This window comes from Paroedura picta, chromosome 17 (assembly GCF_049243985.1).
Source record: "Paroedura picta isolate Pp20150507F chromosome 17, Ppicta_v3.0, whole genome shotgun sequence".
In the NCBI taxonomy this organism is placed as follows: Eukaryota; Metazoa; Chordata; class Lepidosauria; order Squamata; family Gekkonidae; genus Paroedura; species Paroedura picta.
Window position 1 is genome coordinate 1240784 of NC_135385.1, and position 25368 is coordinate 1266151.

Sequence of the window (25368 nt, forward strand, 5' to 3'; positions counted from 1 at the left end):
CCAGAGACACTGGATGCCTACTGACATGACATCACAAAGACCTCATCTGTGTTTAATTGAGAAAAAAAACCTCTTACTGTCTTTTGAAGCGATCCTTAAACAGTCTAGGAGTCAGAAAAGGGCCAGAGACACTGGAGGCCTACTGACATGACATCACAAAGACCTCATCTGTGTTTAATTGAGAAAAAAAACCTCTTACTGTCTTTTGAAGCGATCCTTAAACAGTCTAGGAGTCAGAAAAGGGCCAGAGACAATGGAGGCCTACTGACATGACATCACAAAGACCTCATCTGTGTTTAATTGAGAAAAAAAACCTCTTACTGTCTTTTGAAGCGATCCTTAAACAGTCTAGGAGTCAGAAAAGGGCCAGAGACACTGGATGCCTACTGACATGACATCACAAAGACCTCATCTGTGTTTAATTGAGAAAAAAAAAACCTCTTACTGTCTTTTGAAGCGATCCTTAAACAGTCTAGGAGTCAGAAAAGGGCCAGAGACACTGGATGCTTACTGACATGACATCACAAAGACCTCATCTGTGTTTAATTGAGAAGAAAAAAACCTTTTACTGCCTTTTGGGGCGATCTTTAAACAGACTAAAATTTAGAAAAGGGCCAGAGACACTGGATACCTACTGACATGATATCACAAAGACCTCCCCTGTGTTTAATTGAGGAGAAAAAACCTCTTACTGCCTTTTGGGGCCATCTTTAAACAGACTAAAAGTTAGAAAAGGGCCAGAGACACTGGATACCTACGGACATGATATCACAAAGACCTCACCTTTGTTTAATTGAGAAGAAAAAAACCTTTTACTGCCTTTTGAAGCGATCCTTAAACAGTCTAGGAGTCAGAAAAGGGCCAGAGACACTGGAGGCCTACTGACATGACATCACAAAGACCTCATCTGTGTTTAATTGAGAAAAAAAACCTCTTACTGTCTTTTGAAGCGATCCTTAAACAGTCTAGGAGTCAGAAAAGGGCCAGAGACACTGGAAGCCTACTGACATGACATCACAAAGACCTCATCTGTGTTTAATTGAGAAAAAAAAACCTCTTACTGTCTTTTGAAGCAATCCTTAAACAGTCTATGAGTCAGAAAAGGGCCAGGGACACAGGAGGCCTACTGACATGACATCACAAAGACCTCATCTGTGTTTAATTGGGGATAAAAACCTCTTACTGTCTTTTGAAGCCATCCTTAAACAATCTAGGAGTCAGAAAAGGGCCAGAGACACTGGATGCCTACTGACATGACATCACAAAGACCTCATCTGTGTTTGAGAAAAAAAAACCTCTTTCTGTCTTTTGAAGTGATCCTTAAACAGTCTAGGAGTCAGAAAAGGGCCAGAGACACTGGATACCTACTGACCTGACATCACAAAGACCTCACCTGTGTTTAATTGAGAAGAAAAACAAACTCTTAATGTCTTTTGAAGCGATCCTTAAACAGTCTAGGAGTCAGAAAAGGGCCAGAGACACTGGAGGCCTACTGACATGACATCACAAAGACCTCATCTGTGTTTAATTGAGAAAGAAAACCTCCTACTGTCTTTTGAAGCGATCCTTAAACAGTCTAGGAGTCAGAAAAGGGCCAGACACACAGGATGCCTACTGACATGACATCACAAAGACCTCATTTGTGTTTAATTGAGAAAAAAAACCTCTTACTGTCTTTTGAAGCGATCCTTAAACAGTCTAGGAGTCAGAAAAGGGCCAGAGACACTGGATGCCTACTGACATGACATCACAAAGACCTCATCTGTGTTTAATTGAGAAAAAAAACCTCCTACTGTCTTTTGAAGCGATCCTTAAACAGTCTAGGAGTCAGAAAAGGGCCAGAGACACTGGAGGCCTACTGACATGACATCACAAAGACCTCATCTGTGTTTAATTGAGAAAAAAAAACCTCTTACTGTCTTTTGAAGCGATCCTTAAACAGTCTAGGAGTCAGAAAAGGGACAGGGACACAGGAGGCCTACTGACATGACATCACAAAGACCTCATCTGTGTTTAATTGAGAAAAAAAAACCTCTTACTGCCTTTTGGGGCGATCTTTAAACAGACTAAAAGTCAGAAAAGGGCCAGAGACACTGGATACCTACTGACCTGACATCACAAAGACCTCACCTGTGTTTAATTGAGAAGAAAAAAACCTCTTAATGTCTTTTGAAGCGATCCTTAAACAGTCTAGGAGTCAGAAAAGGGCCAGAGACACTGGAGGCCTATTGACATGACATCACAAAGACCTCATCTGTGTTTAATTGAGAAAAAAAAACCTCTTACTGCCTTTTGGGGCGATCTTTAAACAGACTAAAAGTCAGAAAAGGGCCAGAGACACTGGATGCCTACTGACATGACATCACAAAGACCTCATCTGTGTTTAATTGAGAAAAAAAAACCTCTTACTGCCTTTTGGGGCGATCTTTAAACAGACTAAAAGTCAGAAAAGGGCCAGAGACACTGGATACCTACTGACCTGACATCACAAAGACCTCACCTGTGTTTAATTGAGAAGAAAAAAACCTCTTAATGTCTTTTGAAGCGATCCTTAAACAGTCTAGGAGTCAGAAAAGGGCCAGAGACACTGGAGGCCTATTGACATGACATCACAAAGACCTCATCTGTGTTTAATTGAGAAAAAAAAACCTCTTACTGCCTTTTGGGGCGATCTTTAAACAGACTAAAAGTCAGAAAAGGGCCAGAGACACTGGATGCCTACTGACATGACATCACAAAGACCTCATCTGTGTTTAATTGAGAAAAAAAAACCTCTTACTGCCTTTTGGGGCGATCTTTAAACAGACTAAAAGTCAGAAAAGGGCCAGAGACACTGGATACCTACTGACCTGACATCACAAAGACCTCACCTGTGTTTAATTGAGAAGAAAAAAACCTCTTAATGTCTTTTGAAGCGATCCTTAAACAGTCTAGGAGTCAGAAAAGGGCCAGAGACACTGGAGGCCTATTGACATGACATCACAAAGACCTCATCTGTGTTTAATTGAGAAAAAAAAACCTCTTACTGCCTTTTGGGGCGATCTTTAAACAGACTAAAAGTCAGAAAAGGGCCAGAGACACTGGATACCAACTGACCTGACATCACAAAGACCTCACCTGTGTTTAATTGAGAAGAAAAAAACCTCTTAATGTCTTTTGAAGCGATCCTTGAACAGTCTAGGAGTCACAAAAGTGGCAGAGACACTGGATGCCTACTGACATGACATCACAAAGACCTCATCTGTGTTTAATTGAGAAAAAAAAACCTCTTACTGTCTTTTGAAGCGATCCTTAAACAGTCTAGGAGTCAGAAAAGGGCCAGAGACACTGGAGGCCTACTGACATGACATCACAAAGACCTCATCTGTGTTTAATTGAGAAAAAAAACCTCTTACTGTCTTTTGAAGCGATCCTTAAACAGTCTAGGAGTCAGAAAAGGGCCAGAGACACTGGAGGCCTACTGACATGACATCACAAAGACCTCATCTGTGTTTAATTGAGAAAAAAAACCTCTTACTGCCTTTTGGGGCCATCTTTAAACAGACTAAAAGTTAGAAAAGGGCCAGAGACACTGGATACCTACGGACATGATATCACAAAGACCTCCCCTGTGTTTAATTGAGGAGAAAAAACCTCTTACTGCCTTTTGGGGCCATCTTTAAACAGACTAAAAGTTAGAAAAGGGCCAGAGACACTGGATACCTACGGACATGATATCACAAAGACCTCACCTTTGTTTAATTGAGAAGAAAAAAACCTCTTACTGCCTTTTGAAGCGATCCTTAAACAGTCTAGGAGTCAGAAAAGGGCCAGAGACACTGGAGGCCTACTGACATGACATCACAAAGACCTCATCTGTGTTTAATTGAGAAAAAAAACCTCTTAATGTCTTTTGAAGCGATCCTTAAACAGTCTAGGAGTCAGAAAAGGGCCAGAGACACTGGAGGCCTATTGACATGACATCACAAAGACCTCATCTGTGTTTAATTGAGAAAAAAAAACCTCTTACTGCCTTTTGGGGCGATCTTTAAACAGACTAAAAGTCAGAAAAGGGCCAGAGACACTGGATACCTACTGACCTGACATCACAAAGACCTCACCTGTGTTTAATTGAGAAGAAAAAAACCTCTTAATGTCTTTTGAAGCGATCCTTGAACAGTCTAGGAGTCACAAAAGTGGCAGAGACACTGGATGCCTACTGACATGACATCACAAAGACCTCATCTGTGTTTAATTGAGAAAAAAAAACCTCTTACTGTCTTTTGAAGCGATCCTTAAACAGTCTAGGAGTCAGAAAAGGGCCAGAGACACTGGAGGCCTACTGACATGACATCACAAAGACCTCATCTGTGTTTAATTGAGAAAAAAAACCTCTTACTGTCTTTTGAAGCGATCCTTAAACAGTCTAGGAGTCAGAAAAGGGCCAGAGACACTGGAGGCCTACTGACATGACATCACAAAGACCTCATCTGTGTTTAATTGAGAAAAAAAACCTCTTACTGCCTTTTGGGGCCATCTTTAAACAGACTAAAAGTTAGAAAAGGGCCAGAGACACTGGATACCTACGGACATGATATCACAAAGACCTCCCCTGTGTTTAATTGAGGAGAAAAAACCTCTTACTGCCTTTTGGGGCCATCTTTAAACAGACTAAAAGTTAGAAAAGGGCCAGAGACACTGGATACCTACGGACATGATATCACAAAGACCTCACCTTTGTTTAATTGAGAAGAAAAAAACCTCTTACTGCCTTTTGAAGCGATCCTTAAACAGTCTAGGAGTCAGAAAAGGGCCAGAGACACTGGAGGCCTACTGACATGACATCACAAAGACCTCATCTGTGTTTAATTGAGAAAAAAAACCTCTTACTGTCTTTTGAAGCGATCCTTAAACAGTCTAGGAGTCAGAAAAGGGCCAGAGACACTGGAGGCCTACTGACATGACATCACAAAGACCTCATCTGTGTTTAATTGAGAAAAAAAACCTCTTACTGTCTTTTGAAGCAATCCTTAAACAGTCTATGAGTCAGAAAAGGGCCAGGGACACAGGAGGCCTACTGACATGACATCACAAAGACCTCATCTGTGTTTAATTGGGGATAAAAACCTCTTACTGTCTTTTGAAGCCATCCTTAAACAATCTAGGAGTCAGAAAAGCGCCAGAGACACTGGATGCCTACTGACATGACATCACAAAGACCTCATCTGTGTTTAATTGAGAAAAAAAAAACCTCTTTCTGTCTTTTGAAGTGATCCTTAAACAGTCTAGGAGTCAGAAAAGGGCCAGAGACACTGGATGCCTACTGACATGACATCACAAAGACCTCATCTGTGTTTAATTGAGAAAAAAAAACCTCTTACTGCCTTTTGGGGCGATCTTTAAACAGACTAAAAGTCAGAAAAGGGCCAGAGACACTGGATGCCTACTGACATGACATCAGAAAGACCTCATCTGTGTTTAATTGAGAAAAAAAAACCTCTTACTGCCTTTTGGGGCGATCTTTAAACAGACTAAAAGTCAGAAAAGGGCCAGAGACACTGGATACCTACTGACCTGACATCACAAAGACCTCACCTGTGTTTAATTGAGAAGAAAAAAAAACTCTTAATGTCTTTTGAAGCGATCCTTAAACAGTCTAGGAGTCAGAAAAGGGCCAGAGACACTGGAGGCCTACTGACATGACATCACAAAGACCTCATCTGTGTTTAATTGAGAAAGAAAACCTCCTACTGTCTTTTGAAGCGATCCTTAAACAGTCTAGGAGTCAGAATAGGGCCAGACACACAGGATGCCTACTGACATGACATCACAAAGACCTCATTTGTGTTTAATTGAGAAAAAAAACCTCTTACTGTCTTTTGAAGCGATCCTTAAACAGTCTAGGAGTCAGAAAAGGGCCAGAGACACTGGAGGCCTACTGACATGACATCACAAAGACCTCATCTGTGTTTAATTGAGAAAAAAAACCTCTTACTGTCTTTTGAAGCGATCCTTAAACAGTCTAGGAGTCAGAAAAGGGCCAGAGACACTGGAGGCCTACTGACATGACATCACAAAGACCTCATCTGTGTTTAATTGAGAAAAAAAACCTCTTACTGCCTTTTGGGGCCATCTTTAAACAGACTAAAAGTTAGAAAAGGGCCAGAGACACTGGATACCTACGGACATGATATCACAAAGACCTCCCCTGTGTTTAATTGAGGAGAAAAAACCTCTTACTGCCTTTTGGGGCCATCTTTAAACAGACTAAAAGTTAGAAAAGGGCCAGAGACACTGGATACCTACGGACATGATATCACAAAGACCTCACCTTTGTTTAATTGAGAAGAAAAAAACCTCTTACTGCCTTTTGAAGCGATCCTTAAACAGTCTAGGAGTCAGAAAAGGGCCAGAGACACTGGAGGCCTACTGACATGACATCACAAAGACCTCATCTGTGTTTAATTGAGAAAAAAAACCTCTTAATGTCTTTTGAAGCGATCCTTAAACAGTCTAGGAGTCAGAAAAGGGCCAGAGACACTGGAGGCCTATTGACATGACATCACAAAGACCTCATCTGTGTTTAATTGAGAAAAAAAAACCTCTTACTGCCTTTTGGGGCGATCTTTAAACAGACTAAAAGTCAGAAAAGGGCCAGAGACACTGGATACCTACTGACCTGACATCACAAAGACCTCACCTGTGTTTAATTGAGAAGAAAAAAACCTCTTAATGTCTTTTGAAGCGATCCTTGAACAGTCTAGGAGTCACAAAAGTGGCAGAGACACTGGATGCCTACTGACATGACATCACAAAGACCTCATCTGTGTTTAATTGAGAAAAAAAAACCTCTTACTGTCTTTTGAAGCGATCCTTAAACAGTCTAGGAGTCAGAAAAGGGCCAGAGACACTGGAGGCCTACTGACATGACATCACAAAGACCTCATCTGTGTTTAATTGAGAAAAAAAACCTCTTACTGTCTTTTGAAGCGATCCTTAAACAGTCTAGGAGTCAGAAAAGGGCCAGAGACACTGGAGGCCTACTGACATGACATCACAAAGACCTCATCTGTGTTTAATTGAGAAAAAAAACCTCTTACTGCCTTTTGGGGCCATCTTTAAACAGACTAAAAGTTAGAAAAGGGCCAGAGACACTGGATACCTACGGACATGATATCACAAAGACCTCCCCTGTGTTTAATTGAGGAGAAAAAACCTCTTACTGCCTTTTGGGGCCATCTTTAAACAGACTAAAAGTTAGAAAAGGGCCAGAGACACTGGATACCTACGGACATGATATCACAAAGACCTCATCTTTGTTTAATTGAGAAGAAAAAAAACTCTTACTGCCTTTTGAAGCGATCCTTAAACAGTCTAGGAGTCAGAAAAGGGCCAGAGACACTGGAGGCCTACTGACATGACATCACAAAGACCTCATCTGTGTTTAATTGAGAAAAAAAACCTCTTACTGTCTTTTGAAGCGATCCTTAAACAGTCTAGGAGTCAGAAAAGGGCCAGAGACACTGGAGGCCTACTGACATGACATCACAAAGACCTCATCTGTGTTTAATTGAGAAAAAAAACCTCTTACTGTCTTTTGAAGCAATCCTTAAACAGTCTATGAGTCAGAAAAGGGCCAGGGACACAGGAGGCCTACTGACATGACATCACAAAGACCTCATCTGTGTTTAATTGGGGATAAAAACCTCTTACTGTCTTTTGAAGCCATCCTTAAACAATCTAGGAGTCAGAAAAGGGCCAGAGACACTGGATGCCTACTGACATGACATCACAAAGACCTCATCTGTGTTTAATTGAGAAAAAAAAACCTCTTTCTGTCTTTTGAAGTGATCCTTAAACAGTCTAGGAGTCAGAAAAGGGCCAGAGACACTGGATGCCTACTGACATGACATCACAAAGACCTCATCTGTGTTTAATTGAGAAAAAAAAACCTCTTACTGCCTTTTGGGGCGATCTTTAAACAGACTAAAAGTCAGAAAAGGGCCAGAGACACTGGATGCCTACTGACATGACATCAGAAAGACCTCATCTGTGTTTAATTGAGAAAAAAAAACCTCTTACTGCCTTTTGGGGCGATCTTTAAACAGACTAAAAGTCAGAAAAGGGCCAGAGACACTGGATACCTACTGACCTGACATCACAAAGACCTCACCTGTGTTTAATTGAGAAGAAAAAAAAACTCTTAATGTCTTTTGAAGCGATCCTTAAACAGTCTAGGAGTCAGAAAAGGGCCAGAGACACTGGAGGCCTACTGACATGACATCACAAAGACCTCATCTGTGTTTAATTGAGAAAGAAAACCTCCTACTGTCTTTTGAAGCGATCCTTAAACAGTCTAGGAGTCAGAATAGGGCCAGACACACAGGATGCCTACTGACATGACATCACAAAGACCTCATTTGTGTTTAATTGAGAAAAAAAACCTCTTACTGTCTTTTGAAGCGATCCTTAAACAGTCTAGGAGTCAGAAAAGGGCCAGAGACACTGGATGCCTACTGACATGACATCACAAAGACCTCATCTGTGTTTAATTGAGAAAAAAAACCTCCTACTGTCTTTTGAAGCCATCCTTAAACAGTCTAGGAGTCAGAAAAGGGCCAGAGACACTGGAGGCCTACTGACATGACATCACAAAGACCTCATCTGTGTTTAATTGAGAAAAAAAAACCTCTTACTGTCTTTTGAAGCGATCCTTAAACAGTCTAGGAGTCAGAAAAGGGCCAGGGACAGGAGGCCTACTGACATGACATCACAAAGACCTCATCTGTGTTTAATTGAGAAAAAAAAACCTCTTACTGCCTTTTGGGGCGATCTTTAAACAGACTAAAAGTCAGAAAAGGGCCAGAGACACTGGATACCTACTGACCTGACATCACAAAGACCTCACCTGTGTTTAATTGAGAAGAAAAAAACCTCTTAATGTCTTTTGAAGCGATCCTTAAACAGTCTAGGAGTCAGAAAAGGGCCAGAGACACTGGAGGCCTATTGACATGACATCACAAAGACCTCATCTGTGTTTAATTGAGAAAAAAAAACCTCTTACTGCCTTTTGGGGCGATCTTTAAACAGTCTAGGAGTCAGAAAAGGGCCAGAGACACTGGAGGCCTACTGACATGACATCACAAAGACCTCATCTGTGTTTAATTGAGAAAAAAAACCTCTTACTGCCTTTTGGGGCCATCTTTAAACAGACTAAAAGTTAGAAAAGGGCCAGAGACACTGGATACCTACGGACATGATATCACAAAGACCTCCCCTGTGTTTAATTGAGGAGAAAAAACCTCTTACTGCCTTTTGGGGCCATCTTTAAACAGACTAAAAGTTAGAAAAGGGCCAGAGACACTGGATACCTACGGACATGATATCACAAAGACCTCACCTTTGTTTAATTGAGAAGAAAAAAACCTCTTACTGCCTTTTGAAGCGATCCTTAAACAGTCTAGGAGTCAGAAAAGGGCCAGAGACACTGGAGGCCTACTGACATGACATCACAAAGACCTCATCTGTGTTTAATTGAGAAAAAAAACCTCTTAATGTCTTTTGAAGCGATCCTTAAACAGTCTAGGAGTCAGAAAAGGGCCAGAGACACTGGAGGCCTATTGACATGACATCACAAAGACCTCATCTGTGTTTAATTGAGAAAAAAAAACCTCTTACTGCCTTTTGGGGCGATCTTTAAACAGACTAAAAGTCAGAAAAGGGCCAGAGACACTGGATACCTACTGACCTGACATCACAAAGACCTCACCTGTGTTTAATTGAGAAGAAAAAAACCTCTTAATGTCTTTTGAAGCGATCCTTGAACAGTCTAGGAGTCACAAAAGTGGCAGAGACCCTGGATGCCTACTGACATGACATCACAAAGACCTCATCTGTGTTTAATTGAGAAAAAAAAACCTCTTACTGTCTTTTGAAGCGATCCTTAAACAGTCTAGGAGTCAGAAAAGGGCCAGAGACACTGGAGGCCTACTGACATGACATCACAAAGACCTCATCTGTGTTTAATTGAGAAAAAAAACCTCTTACTGTCTTTTGAAGCGATCCTTAAACAGTCTAGGAGTCAGAAAAGGGCCAGAGACACTGGAGGCCTACTGACATGACATCACAAAGACCTCATCTGTGTTTAATTGAGAAAAAAAACCTCTTACTGCCTTTTGGGGCCATCTTTAAACAGACTAAAAGTTAGAAAAGGGCCAGAGACACTGGATACCTACGGACATGATATCACAAAGACCTCCCCTGTGTTTAATTGAGGAGAAAAAACCTCTTACTGCCTTTTGGGGCCATCTTTAAACAGACTAAAAGTTAGAAAAGGGCCAGAGACACTGGATACCTACGGACATGATATCACAAAGACCTCATCTTTGTTTAATTGAGAAGAAAAAAACCTCTTACTGCCTTTTGAAGCGATCCTTAAACAGTCTAGGAGTCAGAAAAGGGCCAGAGACACTGGAGGCCTACTGACATGACATCACAAAGACCTCATCTGTGTTTAATTGAGAAAAAAAACCTCTTACTGTCTTTTGAAGCGATCCTTAAACAGTCTAGGAGTCAGAAAAGGGCCAGAGACACTGGAGGCCTACTGACATGACATCACAAAGACCTCATCTGTGTTTAATTGAGAAAAAAAACCTCTTACTGTCTTTTGAAGCAATCCTTAAACAGTCTATGAGTCAGAAAAGGGCCAGGGACACAGGAGGCCTACTGACATGACATCACAAAGACCTCATCTGTGTTTAATTGGGGATAAAAACCTCTTACTGTCTTTTGAAGCCATCCTTAAACAATCTAGGAGTCAGAAAAGGGCCAGAGACACTGGATGCCTACTGACATGACATCACAAAGACCTCATCTGTGTTTAATTGAGAAAAAAAACCTCTTTCTGTCTTTTGAAGTGATCCTTAAACAGTCTAGGAGTCAGAAAAGGGCCAGAGACACTGGATGCCTACTGACATGACATCACAAAGACCTCATCTGTGTTTAATTGAGAAAAAAAAACCTCTTACTGCCTTTTGGGGCGATCTTTAAACAGACTAAAAGTCAGAAAAGGGCCAGAGACACTGGATGCCTACTGACATGACATCAGAAAGACCTCATCTGTGTTTAATTGAGAAAAAAAAACCTCTTACTGCCTTTTGGGGCGATCTTTAAACAGACTAAAAGTCAGAAAAGGGCCAGAGACACTGGATACCTACTGACCTGACATCACAAAGACCTCACCTGTGTTTAATTGAGAAGAAAAAAAAACTCTTAATGTCTTTTGAAGCGATCCTTAAACAGTCTAGGAGTCAGAAAAGGGCCAGAGACACTGGAGGCCTACTGACATGACATCACAAAGACCTCATCTGTGTTTAATTGAGAAAGAAAACCTCCTACTGTCTTTTGAAGCGATCCTTAAACAGTCTAGGAGTCAGAATAGGGCCAGACACACAGGATGCCTACTGACATGACATCACAAAGACCTCATTTGTGTTTAATTGAGAAAAAAAACCTCTTACTGTCTTTTGAAGCGATCCTTAAACAGTCTAGGAGTCAGAAAAGGGCCAGAGACACTGGATGCCTACTGACATGACATCACAAAGACCTCATCTGTGTTTAATTGAGAAAAAAAACCTCCTACTGTCTTTTGAAGCCATCCTTAAACAGTCTAGGAGTCAGAAAAGGGCCAGAGACACTGGAGGCCTACTGACATGACATCACAAAGACCTCATCTGTGTTTAATTGAGAAAAAAAAACCTCTTACTGTCTTTTGAAGCGATCCTTAAACAGTCTAGGAGTCAGAAAAGGGCCAGGGACAGGAGGCCTACTGACATGACATCACAAAGACCTCATCTGTGTTTAATTGAGAAAAAAAAACCTCTTACTGCCTTTTGAAGCGATCCTTAAACAGTCTAGGAGTCAGAAAAGGGCCAGGGACACTGGATACCTACTGACCTGACATCACAAAGACCTCACCTGTGTTTAATTGAGAAGAAAAAAACCTCTTAATGTCTTTTGAAGCGATCCTTAAACAGTCTAGGAGTCAGAAAAGGGCCAGAGACACTGGAGGCCTATTGACATGACATCACAAAGACCTCATCTGTGTTTAATTGAGAAAAAAAAACCTCTTACTGCCTTTTGGGGCGATCTTTAAACAGACTAAAAGTCAGAAAAGGGCCAGAGACACTGGATACCTACTGACCTGACATCACAAACACCTCACCTGTGTTTAATTGAGAAGAAAAAAACCTCTTAATGTCTTTTGAAGCGATCCTTGAACAGTCTAGGAGTCACAAAAGTGGCAGAGACACTGGAGGCCTACTGACATGACATCACAAAGACCTCATCTGTGTTTAATTGAGAAAAAAAACCTCTTACTGTCTTTTGAAGCGATCCTTAAACAGTCTAGGAGTCAGAAAAGGGCGAGAGACACTGGAGGCCTACTGACATGACATCACAAAGACCTCATCTGTGTTTAATTGAGAAAAAAAACCTCTTACTGTCTTTTGAAGTAATCCTTAAACAGTCTAGGAGACAGAAAAGGGCCAGAGACACAGGATGCCTACTGACATGACATCACAAAGACCTCATCTGTGTTTAATTGAGAAAAAAAACCTCTTACTGTCTTTTCAAGCCATCCTTAAACAGTCTAGGAGTCAGAAAAGGGCCAGAGACACTGGATGCCTACTGACATGACATCACAAAGACCTCATCTGTGTTTAATTGAGAAAAAAAAACCTCTTACTGTCTTTTGAAGTGATCCTTAAACAGTCTAGGAGTCAGAAAAGGGCCAGAGACACTGGAGGCCTACTGACATGACATCACAAAGACCTCATCTGTGTTTAATTGAGAAAAAAAACCTCTTACTGTCTTTTGAAGCGATCCTTAAACAGTCTAGGAGTCAGAAAAGGGCCAGAGACAATGGAGGCCTACTGACATGACATCACAAAGACCTCATCTGTGTTTAATTGAGAAAAAAAACCTCTTACTGTCTTTTGAAGCGATCCTTAAACAGTCTAGGAGTCAGAAAAGGGCCAGAGACACTGGATGCCTACTGACATGACATCACAAAGACCTCATCTGTGTTTATTGAGAAAAAAACCTCTTACTGTCTTTTGAAGCGATCCTTTAACAGTCTAGGAGTCAGAAAAGTGCCAGAGACACTGGATGCCTACTGACATGACATCACAAAGACCTCATCTGTGTTTAATTGAGAAAAAAAACCTCTTACTGTCTTTTGAAGCGATCCTTAAACAGTCTAGGAGTCAGAAAAGGGCCAGAGACACTGGATGCTTACTGACATGACATCACAAAGACCTCATCTGTGTTTAATTGAGAAGAAAAAAACCTTTTACTGCCTTTTGGGGCGATCTTTAAACAGACTAAAATTTAGAAAAGGGCCAGAGACACTGGATACCTACTGACATGATATCACAAAGACCTCCCCTGTGTTTAATTGAGGAGAAAAAACCTCTTACTGCCTTTTGGGGCCATCTTTAAACAGACTAAAAGTTAGAAAAGGGCCAGAGACACTGGATACCTACGGACATGATATCACAAAGACCTCCCCTGTGTTTAATTGAGGAGAAAAAACCTCTTACTGCCTTTTGGGGCCATCTTTAAACAGACTAAAAGTTAGAAAAGGGCCAGAGACACTGGATACCTACGGACATGATATCACAAAGACCTCACCTTTGTTTAATTGAGAAGAAAAAAACCTCTTACTGCCTTTTGAAGCGATCCTTAAACAGTCTAGGAGTCAGAAAAGGGCCAGAGACACTGGAGGCCTACTGACATGACATCACAAAGACCTCATCTGTGTTTAATTGAGAAAAAAAACCTCTTACTGTCTTTTGAAGTGATCCTTAAACAGTCTAGGAGTCAGAAAAGGGCCAGAGACACTGGAGGCCTACTGACATGACATCACAAAGACCTCATCTGTGTTTAATTGAGAAAAAAAACCTCTTACTGTCTTTTGAAGCAATCCTTAAACAGTCTATGAGTCAGAAAAGGGCCAGAGACACTGGATGCCTACTGACATGACATCACAAAGACCTCATCTGTGTTTAATTGGGGATAAAAACCTCTTACTGTCTTTTGAAGCCATCCTTAAACAATCTAGGAGTCAGAAAAGGGCCAGAGACACTGGATGCCTACTGACATGACATCACAAAGACCTCATCTGTGTTTAATTGAGAAAAAAAAACCTCTTTCTGTCTTTTGAAGTGATCCTTAAACAGTCTAGGAGTCAGAAAAGGGCCAGAGACACTGGATGCCTACTGACATGACATCACAAAGACCTCATCTGTGTTTAATTGAGAAAAAAAAACCTCTTACTGCCTTTTGGGGCGATCTTTAAACAGACTAAAAGTCAGAAAAGGGCCAGAGACACTGGATGCCTACTGACATGACATCAGAAAGACCTCATCTGTGTTTAATTGAGAAAAAAAACCTCTTACTGCCTTTTGGGGCGATCTTTAAACAGACTAAAAGTCAGAAAAGGGCCAGAGACACTGGATACCTACTGACCTGACATCACAAAGACCTCACCTGTGTTTAATTGAGAAGAAAAAAAAACTCTTAATGTCTTTTGAAGCGATCCTTAAACAGTCTAGGAGTCAGAAAAGGGCCAGAGACACTGGAGGCCTACTGACATGACATCACAAAGACCTCATCTGTGTTTAATTGAGAAAGAAAACCTCCTACTGTCTTTTGAAGCGATCCTTAAACAGTCTAGGAGTCAGAAAAGGGCCAGACACACAGGATGCCTACTGACATGACATCACAAAGACCTCATTTGTGTTTAATTGAGAAAAAAAACCTCTTACTGTCTTTTGAAGCGATCCTTAAACAGTCTAGGAGTCAGAAAAGGGCCAGAGACACTGGATGCCTACTGACATGACATCACAAAGACCTCATCTGTGTTTAATTGAGAAAAAAAACCTCCTACTGTCTTTTGAAGCCATCCTTAAACAGTCTAGGAGTCAGAAAAGGGCCAGAGACACTGGAGGCCTACTGACATGACATCACAAAGACCTCATCTGTGTTTAATTGAGAAAAAAAACCTCTTACTGTCTTTTGAAGCGATCCTTAAACAGTCTAGGAGTCAGAAAAGGGCCAGGGACACTGGATACCTACTGACCTGACATCACAAAGACCTCACCTGTGTTTAATTGAGAAGAAAAAAACCTCTTAATGTCTTTTGAAGCGATCCTTAAACAGTCTAGGAGTCAGAAAAGGGCCAGAGACACTGGAGGCCTATTGACATGACATCACAAAGACCTCATCTGTGTTTAATTGAGAAAAAAAAACCTCTTACTGTCTTTTGAAGTGATCCTTAAACAGTCTAGGAGTCAGAAAAGGGCCAGAGACACTGGAGGCCTACTGACATGACATCACAAAGACCTCATCTGTGTTTAATTGAGAAAAAAAACCTCTTACTGTCTTTTGAAGCGATCCTTAAACAGTCTAGGAATCAGAAAAGGGCCAGAGACAATGGAGGCCTACTGACATGACATCACAAAGACCTCATCTGTGTTTAATTGAGAAAAAAAACCTCTTACTGTCTTTTGAAGCGATCCTTAAACAGTCTAGGAGTCAGAAAAGGGCCAGAGACACTGGATGCCTACTGACATGACATCACAAAGACCTCATCTGTGTTTATTGAGAAAAAAACCTCTTACTGTCTTTTGAAGCGATCCTTTAACAGTCTAGGAGTCAGAAAAGTGCCAGAGACACTGGATGCCTACTGACATGACATCACAAAGACCTCATCTGTGTTTAATTGAGAAAAAAAAACCTCTTACTGTCTTTTGAAGCGATCCTTAAACAGTCTAGGAGTCAGAAAAGGGCCAGAGACACTGGATGCTTACTGACATGACATCACAAAGACCTCATCTGTGTTTAATTGAGAAGAAAAAAACCTTTTACTGCCTTTTGGGGCGATCTTTAAACAGACTAAAATTTAGAAAAGGGCCAGAGACACTGGATACCTACTGACATGATATCACAAAGACCTCCCCTGTGTTTAATTGAGGAGAAAAAACCTCTTACTGCCTTTTGGGGCCATCTTTAAACAGACTAAAAGTTAGAAAAGGGCCAGAGACACTGGATACCTACGGACATGATATCACAAAGACCTCCCCTGTGTTTAATTGAGGAGAAAAAACCTCTTACTGCCTTTTGGGGCCATATTTAAACAGACTAAAAGTTAGAAAAGGGCCAGAGACACTGGATACCTACGGACATGATATCACAAAGACCTCACCTTTGTTTAATTGAGAAGAAAAAAACCTCTTACTGCCTTTTGAAGCGATCCTTAAACAGTCTAGGAGTCAGAAAAGGGCCAGAGACACTGGAGGCCTACTGACATGACATCACAAAGACCTCATCTGTGTTTAATTGAGAAAAAAAACCTCTTACTGTCTTTTGAAGTGATCCTTAAACAGTCTAGGAGTCAGAAAAGGGCCAGAGACACTGGAGGCCTACTGACATGACATCACAAAGACCTCATCTGTGTTTAATTGAGAAAAAAAACCTCTTACTGTCTTTTGAAGCAATCCTTAAACAGTCTATGAGTCAGAAAAGGGCCAGGGACACAGGAGGCCTACTGACATGACATCACAAAGACCTCATCTGTGTTTAATTGGGGATAAAAACCTCTTACTGTCTTTTGAAGCCATCCTTAAACAATCTAGGAGTCAGAAAAGGGCCAGAGACACTGGATGCCTACTGACATGACATCACAAAGACCTCATCTGTGTTTAATTGAGAAAAAAAAACCTCTTTCTGTCTTTTGAAGTGATCCTTAAACAGTCTAGGAGTCAGAAAAGGGCCAGAGACACTGGATGCCTACTGACATGACATCACAAAGACCTCATCTGTGTTTGATTGAGAAAAAAAAACCTCTTACTGCCTTTTGGGGCGATCTTTAAACAGACTAAAAGTCAGAAAAGGGCCAGAGACACTGGATGCCTACTGACATGACATCAGAAAGACCTCATCTGTGTTTAATTGAGAAAAAAAAACCTCTTACTGCCTTTTGGGGCAATCTTTAAACAGACTAAAAGTCAGAAAAGGGCCAGAGACACTGGATACCTACTGACCTGACATCACAAAGACCTCACCTGTGTTTAATTGAGAAGAAAAAAAAACTCTTAATGTCTTTTGAAGCGATCCTTAAACAGTCTAGGAGTCAGAAAAGGGCCAGAGACACTGGAGGCCTACTGACATGACATCACAAAGACCTCATCTGTGTTTAATTGAGAAAGAAAACCTCCTACTGTCTTTTGAAGCGATCCTTAAACAGTCTAGGAGTCAGAAAAGGGCCAGACACACAGGATGCCTACTGACATGACATCACAAAGACCTCATTTGTGTTTAATTGAGAAAAAAAACCTCTTACTGTCTTTTGAAGCGATCCTTAAACAGTCTAGGAGTCAGAAAAGGGCCAGAGACACTGGATGCCTACTGACATGACATCACAAAGACCTCATCTGTGTTTAATTGAGAAAAAAAACCTCCTACTGTCTTTTGAAGCCATCCTTAAACAGTCTAGGAGTCAGAAAAGGGCCAGAGACACTGGAGGCCTACTGACATGACATCACAAAGACCTCATCTGTGTTTAATTGAGAAAAAAAACCTCTTACTGTCTTTTGAAGCGATCCTTAAACAGTCTAGGAGTCAGAAAAGGGCGAGAGACACTGGAGGCCTACTGACATGACATCACAAAGACCTCATCTGTGTTTAATTGAGAAAAAAAACCTCTTACTGTCTTTTGAAGTAATCCTTAAACAGTCTAGGAGACAGAAAAGGGCCAGAGACACAGGATGCCTACTGACATGACATCACAAAGACCTCATCTGTGTTTAATTGAGAAAAAAAACCTCTTACTGTCTTTTCAAGCCATCCTTAAACAGTCTAGGAGTCAGAAAAGGGCCAGAGACACTGGATGCCTACTGACATGACATCACAAAGACCTCATCTGTGTTTAATTGAGAAAAAAAAACCTCTTACTGTCTTTTGAAGTGATCCTTAAACAGTCTAGGAGTCAGAAAAGGGCCAGAGACACTGGAGGCCTACTGACATGACATCACAAAGACCTCATCTGTGTTTAATTGAGAAAAAAAACCTCTTACTGTCTTTTGAAGCGATCCTTAAACAGTCTAGGAGTCAGAAAAGGGCCAGAGACAATGGAGGCCTACTGACATGACATCACAAAGACCTCATCTGTGTTTAATTGAGAAAAAAAACCTCTTACTGTCTTTTGAAGCGATCCTTAAACAGTCTAGGAGTCAGAAAAGGGCCAGAGACACTGGATGCCTACTGACATGACATCACAAAGACCTCATCTGTGTTTATTGAGAAAAAAACCTCTTACTGTCTTTTGAAGCGATCCTTTAACAGTCTAGGAGTCAGAAAAGTGCCAGAGACACTGGATGCCTACTGACATGACATCACAAAGACCTCATCTGTGTTTAATTGAGAAAAAAAAACCTCTTACTGTCTTTTGAAGCGATCCTTAAACAGTCTAGGAGTCAGAAAAGGGCCAGAGACACTGGATGCTTACTGACATGACATCACAAAGACCTCATCTGTGTTTAATTGAGAAGAAAAAAACCTTTTACTGCCTTTTGGGGCGATCTTTAAACAGACTAAAATTTAGAAAAGGGCCAGAGACACTGGATACCTACTGACATGATATCACAAAGACCTCCCCTGTGTTTAATTGAGGAGAAAAAAACTCTTACTGCCTTTTGGGGCCATCTTTAAACAGACTAAAAGTTAGAAAAGGGCCAGAGACACTGGATACCTACGGACATGATATCACAAAGACCTCCCCTGTGTTTAATTGAGGAGAAAAAACCTCTTACTGCCTTTTGGGGCCATCTTTAAACAGACTAAAAGTTAGAAAAGGGCCAGAGACACTGGATACCTACGGACATGATATCACAAAGACCTCACCTTTGTTTAATTGAGAAGAAAAAAACCTCTTACTGCCTTTTGAAGCGATCCTTAAACAGTCTAGGAGTCAGAAAAGGGCCAGAGACACTGGAGGCCTACTGACATGACATCACAAAGACCTCATCTGTGTTTAATTGAGAAAAAAAACCTCTTACTGTCTTTTGAAGTGATCCTTAAACAGTCTAGGAGTCAGAAAAGGGCCAGAGACACTGGAGGCCTACTGACATGACATCACAAAGACCTCATCTGTGTTTAATTGAGAAAAAAAACCTCTTACTGTCTTTTGAAGCAATCCTTAAACAGTCTATGAGTCAGAAAAGGGCCAGGGACACAGGAGGCCTACTGACATGACATCACAAAGACCTCATCTGTGTTTAATTGGGGATAAAAACCTCTTACTGTCTTTTGAAGCCATCCTTAAACAATCTAGGAGTCAGAAAAGGGCCAGAGACACTGGATGCCTACTGACATGACATCACAAAGACCTCATCTGTGTTTAATTGAGAAAAAAAACCTCTTTCTGTCTTTTGAAGTGATCCTTAAACAGTCTAGGAGTCAGAAAAGGGCCAGAGACACTGGATGCCTACTGACATGACATCACAAAGACCTCATCTGTGTTTAATTGAGAAAAAAAAACCTCTTACTGCCTTTTGGGGCGATCTTTAAACAGACTAAAAGTCAGAAAAGGGCCAGAGACACTGGATGCCTACTGACATGACATCAGAAAGACCTCATCTGTGTTTAATTGAGAAAAAAAAACCTCTTACTGCCTTTTGGGGCGATCTTTAAACAGACTAAAAGTCAGAAAAGGGCCAGAGACACTGGATACCTACTGACCTGACATCACAAAGACCTCACCTGTGTTTAATTGAGAAGAAAAAAAAACTCTTAATGTCTTTTGAAGCGATCCTTAAACAGTCTAGGAGTCAGAAAAGGGCCAGAGACACTGGAGGCCTACTGACATGACATCACAAAGACCTCATCTGTGTTTAATTGAGAAAGAAAACCTCCTACTGTCTTTTGAAGCGATCCTTAAACAGTCTAGGAGTAAGAAAAGGGCCAGACACACAGGATGCCTACTGACATGACATCACAAAGACCTCATTTGTGTTTAATTGAGAAAAAAAACCTCTTACTGTCTTTTGAAGCGATCCTTAAACAGTCTAGGAGTCAGAAAAGGGCCAGAGACACTGGATGCCTACTGACATGACATCACAAAGACCTCATCTGTGTTTAATTGAGAAAAAAAACCTCCTACTGTCTTTTGAAGCCATCCTTAAACAGTCTAGGAGTCAGAAAAGGGCCAGAGACACTGGAGGCCTACTGACATGACATCACAAAGACCTCATCTGTGTTTAATTGAGAAAAAAAACCTCTTACTGTCTTTTGAAGCGATCCTTAAACAGTCTAGGAGTCAGAAAAGGGCCAGGGACACTGGATACCTACTGACCTGACATCACAAAGACCTCACCTGTGTTTAATTGAGAAGAAAAAAACCTCTTAATGTCTTTTGAAGCGATCCTTAAACAGTCTAGGAGTCAGAAAAGGGCCAGAGACACTGGAGGCCTATTGACATGACATCACAAAGACCTCATCTGTGTTTAATTGAGAAAAAAAAACCTCTTACTGCCTTTTGGGGCGATCTTTAAACAGACTAAAAGTCAGAAAAGGGCCAGAGACACTGGATACCTACTGACCTGACATCACAAAGACCTCACCTGTGTTTAATTGAGAAGAAAAAAACCTCTTAATGTCTTTTGAAGCGATCCTTAAACAGTCTAGGAGTCAGAAAAGGGCCAGAGACACTGGAGGCCTATTGACATGACATCACAAAGACCTCATCTGTGTTTAATTGAGAAAAAAAAACCTCTTACTGCCTTTTGGGGCGATCTTTAAACAGACTAAAAGTCAGAAAAGGGCCAGAGACACTGGATACCTACTGACCTGACATCACAAACACCTCACCTGTGTTTAATTGAGAAGAAAAAAACCTCTTAATGTCTTTTGAAGCGATCCTTGAACAGTCTAGGAGTCACAAAAGTGGCAGAGACACTGGAGGCCTACTGACATGACATCACAAAGACCTCATCTGTGTTTAATTGAGAAAAAAAACCTCTTACTGTCTTTTGAAGTAATCCTTAAACAGTCTAGGAGACAGAAAAGGGCCAGAGACACAGGATGCCTACTGACATGACATCACAAAGACCTCATCTGTGTTTAATTGAGAAAAAAAACCTCTTACTGTCTTTTCAAGCCATCCTTAAACAGTCTAGGAGTCAGAAAAGGGCCAGAGACACTGGATGCCTACTGACATGACATCACAAAAACCTCATCTGTGTTTAATTGAGAAAAAAAAACCTCTTACTGTCTTTTGAAGCGATCCTTAAACAGTCTAGGAGTCAGAAAAGGGCCAGAGACACTGGAGGCCTACTGACATGACATCACAAAGACCTCATCTGTGTTTAATTGAGAAAAAAAAACCTCTTACTGCCTTTTGGGGCGATCTTTAAACAGACTAAAAGTCAGAAAAGGGCCAGAGACACTGGATGCCTACTGACATGACATCACAAAGACCTCATCTGTGTTTAATTGGGGATAAAAACCTCTTACTGTCTTTTGAAGCCATCCTTAAACAATCTAGGAGTCAGAAAATGGCCAGAGACACTGGATGCCTACTGACATGACATCACAAAGACCTCATCTGTGTTTAATTGAGAAAAAAACCTCTTACTGTCTTTTGAAGTGATCCTTAAACAGTCTAGGAGACAGAAAAGGGCCAGAGACACAGGATGCCTACTGACATGACATCACAAAGACCTCATCTGTGTTTAATTGAGAAAAAAAACCTCTTACTGTCTTTTGAAGTGATCCTTAAACAGTCTAGGAGACAGAAAAGGGCCAGAGACACAGGATGCCTACTGACATGACATCACAAAGACCTCATCTGTGTTTAATTGAGAAAAAAAACCTCTTACTGTCTTTTGAAGCGATCCTTAAACAGTCTAGGAGTCAGAAAAGGGCCAGAGACAATGGAGGCCTACTGACATGACATCACAAAGACCTCATCTGTGTTTAATTGAGAAAAAAAACCTCTTACTGTCTTTTGAAGCGATCCTTAAACAGTCTAGGAGTCAGAAAAGGGCCAGAGACACTGGATGCCTACTGACATGACATCACAAAGACCTCATCTGTGTTTAATTGAGAAAAAAAACCTCTTACTGTCTTTTGAAGCGATCCTTAAACAGTCTAGGAGTCAGAAAAGGGCCAGAGACACTGGAGGCCTACTGACATGACATCACAAAGACCTCATCTGTGTTTAATTGAGAAAAAAAACCTCTTACTGTCTTTTGAAGCGATCCTTAAACAGTCTAGGAGTCAGAAAAGGGCCAGAGACAATGGAGGCCTACTGACATGACATCACAAAGACCTCATCTGTGTTTAATTGAGAAAAAAAACCTCTTACTGTCTTTTGAAGCGATCCTTAAACAGTCTAGGAGTCAGAAAAGGGCCAGAGACACTGGATGCCTACTGACATGACATCACAAAGACCTCATCTGTGTTTAATTGAGAAAAAAAACCTCTTACTGTCTTTTGAAGCGATCCTTAAACAGTCTAGGAGTCAGAAAAGGGCCAGAGACACTGGATGCTTACTGACATGACATCACAAAGACCTCATCTGTGTTTAATTGAGAAGAAAAAAACCTTTTACTGCCTTTTGGGGCGATCTTTAAACAGACTAAAATTTAGAAAAGGGCCAGAGACACTGGATACCTACTGACATGATATCACAAAGACCTCCCCTGTGTTTAATTGAGGAGAAAAAACCTCTTACTGCCTTTTGGGGCCATCTTTAAACAGACTAAAAGTTAGAAAAGGGCCAGAGACACTGGATACCTACGGACATGATATCACAAAGACCTCCCCTGTGTTTAATTGAGGAGAAAAAACCTCTTACTGCCTTTTGGGGCCATCTTTAAACAGACTAAAAGTTAGAAAAGGGCCAGAGACACTGGATACCTACGGACATGATATCACAAAGACCTCACCTTTGTTTAATTGAGAAGAAAAAAACCTCTTACTGCCTTTTGAAGCGATCCTTAAACAGTCTAGGAGTCAGAAAAGGGCCAGAGACACTGGAGGCCTACTGACATGACATCACAAAGACCTCATCTGTGTTTAATTGAGAAAAAAAACCTCTTACTGTCTTTTGAAGCGATCCTTAAACAGTCTAGGAGTCAGAAAAGGGCCAGAGACACTGGATACCTACTGACCTGACATCACAAAGACCTCACCTGTGTTTAATTGAGAAGAAAAAAACCTCTTAATGTCCTTTGAAGCGATCCTTAAACAGTCTAGGAGTCAGAAAAGGGCCAGAGACACTGGAGGCCTACTGACATGACATCACAAAGACCTCATCTGTGTTTAATTGAGAAAAAAAACCTCTTACTGTATTTTGAAGCGATCCTTAAACAGTCTAGGAGTCAGAAAAGGGCCAGGGACACAGGAGGCCTACTGACATGACATCACAAAGACCTCATCTGTGTTTAATTGGGGATAAAAACCTCTTACTGTCTTTTGAAGCCATCCTTAAACAATCTAGGAGTCAGAAAATGGCCAGAGACACTGGATGCCTACTGACATGACATCACAAAGACCTCATCTGTGTTTAATTGAGAAAAAAACCTCTTACTGTCTTTTGAAGTGATCCTTAAACAGTCTAGGAGACAGAAAAGGGCCAGAGACACAGGATGCCTACTGACATGACATCACAAAGACCTCATCTGTGTTTAATTGAGAAAAAAAACCTCTTACTGTCTTTTGAAGTGATCCTTAAACAGTCTAGGAGACAGAAAAGGGCCAGAGACACAGGATGCCTACTGACATGACATCACAAAGACCTCATCTGTGTTTAATTGAGAAAAAAAACCTCTTACTGTCTTTTGAAGCGATCCTTAAACAGTCTAGGAGTCAGAAAAGGGCCAGAGACACTGGAGGCCTACTGACATGACATCACAAAGACCTCATCTGTGTTTAATTGAGAAAAAAAACCTCTTACTGTCTTTTGAAGCGATCCTTAAACAGTCTAGGAGTCAGAAAAGGGCCAGAGACACTGGATGCCTACTGACATGACATCACAAAGACCTCATCTGTGTTTAATTGAGAAAAAAAACCTCTTACTGTCTTTTGAAGCGATCCTTAAACAGTCTAGGAGTCAGAAAAGGGCCAGAGACACTGGAGGCCTACTGACATGACATCACAAAGACCTCATCTGTGTTTAATTGAGAAAAAAAAACCTCTTACTGCCTTTTGGGGCGATCTTTAAACAGACTAAAAGTCAGAAAAGGGCCAGAGACACTGGATGCCTACTGACATGACATCACAAAGACCTCATCTGTGTTTAATTGGGGATAAAAACCTCTTACTGTCTTTTGAAGCCATCCTTAAACAATCTAGGAGTCAGAAAATGGCCAGAGACACTGGATGCCTACTGACATGACATCACAAAGACCTCATCTGTGTTTAATTGAGAAAAAAACCTCTTACTGTCTTTTGAAGTGATCCTTAAACAGTCTAGGAGACAGAAAAGGGCCAGAGACACAGGATGCCTACTGACATGACATCACAAAGACCTCATCTGTGTTTAATTGAGAAAAAAAACCTCTTACTGTCTTTTGAAGTGATCCTTAAACAGTCTAGGAGACAGAAAAGGGCCAGAGACACAGGATGCCTACTGACATGACATCACAAAGACCTCATCTGTGTTTAATTGAGAAAAAAAACCTCTTACTGTCTTTTGAAGCGATCCTTAAACAGTCTAGGAGTCAGAAAAGGGCCAGAGACAATGGAGGCCTACTGACATGACATCACAAAGACCTCATCTGTGTTTAATTGAGAAAAAAAACCTCTTACTGTCTTTTGAAGCGATCCTTAAACAGTCTAGGAGTCAGAAAAGGGCCAGAGACACTGGATGCCTACTGACATGACATCACAAAGACCTCATCTGTGTTTAATTGAGAAAAAAAACCTCTTACTGTCTTTTGAAGCGATCCTTAAACAGTCTAGGAGTCAGAAAAGGGCCAGAGACACTGGAGGCCTACTGACATGACATCACAAAGACCTCATCTGTGTTTAATTGAGAAAAAAAACCTCTTACTGTCTTTTGAAGCGATCCTTAAACAGTCTAGGAGTCAGAAAAGGGCCAGAGACAATGGAGGCCTACTGACATGACATCACAAAGACCTCATCTGTGTTTAATTGAGAAAAAAAACCTCTTACTGTCTTTTGAAGCGATCCTTAAACAGTCTAGGAGTCAGAAAAGGGCCAGAGACACTGGATGCCTACTGACATGACATCACAAAGACCTCATCTGTGTTTAATTGAGAAAAAAAACCTCTTACTGTCTTTTGAAGCGATCCTTAAACAGTC